We start from the raw sequence: 2,120 nt of genomic DNA on the forward strand, positions 1-2,120 counted from the left end.
ATTGAGACACAATCCATACTGAAGGCTGTAGTCTCTGATCATCATCAGTAAGATATGCAGGTCCTCTTTGCTTCCAGCAAGCAAGGTATTATCATCTATACACCACAGATTGTTAACTCTTCCTCCAATCCTGATACCATGCTTTTCTTTATATAATCCAGCTTCTTTCATTATTTACCAAGCATACAAATAAAATGTTGTTGTTATATGCCCCCGAGTCAGTTCTGATTCAGAGTGACCCTATATAGGGTTTCCAAGGAGTGACCAGTGGGTATGAACTTCTGACCTTGTGATTAACAGTTCAGTTTTTCCTACAGTGCTACAGCAGGACAGGTTGAATAAATGCATTGAAAGTATACAACCCATAAGCACGCCTATCCTTATTTGAAAGCATCTAGTACCCCCTTGTTCTGTTTTAAGTCTGCCTTTAGGTGTATGTATAGGTTTCTCATGAATACAATGAAGTGTTTTGGAATTATTCATAATTTGTTATGATCCACAAAATCAAATGTATTTGCATATAGTCAATAAAGCACAAATAAATATCTTTATAGTATTCTCTGCTTTTGGCCAGGATCTGTTTGATGTCAGCAATGATATCCCTCATTCCATGTCCTCTTCTGAATCCAACTTGAATTTCTGGCAGCTCTCTTCTGATGGGCTGCTACAACTGTTTTTGAATTATTTTCAGCAAAATTTTATTTGCATGCTATATTAATGATATTGTTTGTTGATTTCTTCTTTCTGTTAGATTGTCTTCATTTAATGAGCTCAAATATGGATATTTGAGTCAATTGGCCAGAGAGTGATCTTCTAAATTATTTGGCATAGAAAAGTGAGTGCTTTCAGTTTTTGACATTCCCAGTATTTCTTCACTTGTAGGTTCATCTGAATATCATTACATAGCATCTTTTCTCTTACTATGCCTCTCTGCTTTTAAATATCAAAGGGATGAGATTATGACACAGTTTATTCAGATGTGACTTTTAAACTGATACAATCACCAAAGCAAGACTGTGGTGTCTCCTCATTCAATGTCAAATTTATTGGTTCAGGGATTAGAATTTCAGTAGATCTTTTGAAGAATACACTTAAATCTATAACAATGCTTGGCATTGTTTTGTCTTCTTAATTAAGCTAGCTCAATTTGGTGATAAGTTTTTGGTATGGAAACTATTATCATTATCCATGTTTTACATATAAGTAAACCAAGCACAGAGTTTTTTTTTTTAAAAACTAGCTCAGTTACAATGACAATTAGAGGTGGTGCTGGGATAAGAACAACATCATTTTCTTTCAAGAACTGCACTGTCCAATATGCCCAGTATACATGTGGTTACTGAAATTTACCACCACTCATCTTTTATTTGGTCGTACTGTCGTGGTTTGCATGTTGTTGTGATTCTGGAAGCTATGTCATAAGTATTTTAAATACCAACAAGGTTACCCACAATGGACAGATTTCAGCTGAGCTTCTAGATGAAGATAGACTAGAAAGAGGGTGAGATGGATTATTTCTGAATATTTAGTCACTAAAAACCTTATTAATCACAGTGGAACAATGTTAACACCATAATATTGAAACATGATGAACAGCACCAGAATATTGTCAAATATATTGCCAAAATCTGAGCCACTCAGGTTGGAAGGTGCTCAGAACACTATGGGAAAGAGTTGCCTCCTCAAAGCAGAGTTGACCATGATGACACAAATGGAGTAAAGCCTCTGGACCTTCATTTGCTGATGGAGAACAACTCAGAATGAGGAGAACCAGTGGTAAATATCCATTAATAAAAAGAATATGGAATGTACAATGTATGGATTTAGGAATATTGGAAAATGTCGAAAATTAAAATGGAATGGATAAATATCTATATTCCAGGTATTAGTGAGTTTACATGGACTGTGATTGACCATTTTGAATCTGAAAATCACATGGTTTACTATGCCAGGAATGACAAATTGACCAGGAATGGCATTGCTTTCATCATCAAAAAGAACATTTCAAGGTCTGTCTTGAAGTACAATGCTGTCTGTGGTAGTATAGTATCTATACAAGGAATACCAGTTAATACCACTATTAATCAAATTTACCCTCCAACCACTAAAGTCAGTGATGA

This window comes from Chrysochloris asiatica, unplaced genomic scaffold (assembly GCF_000296735.1).
Source record: "Chrysochloris asiatica unplaced genomic scaffold, ChrAsi1.0 scaffold00269, whole genome shotgun sequence".
NCBI lineage: Eukaryota > Metazoa > Chordata > Mammalia > Afrosoricida > Chrysochloridae > Chrysochloris > Chrysochloris asiatica.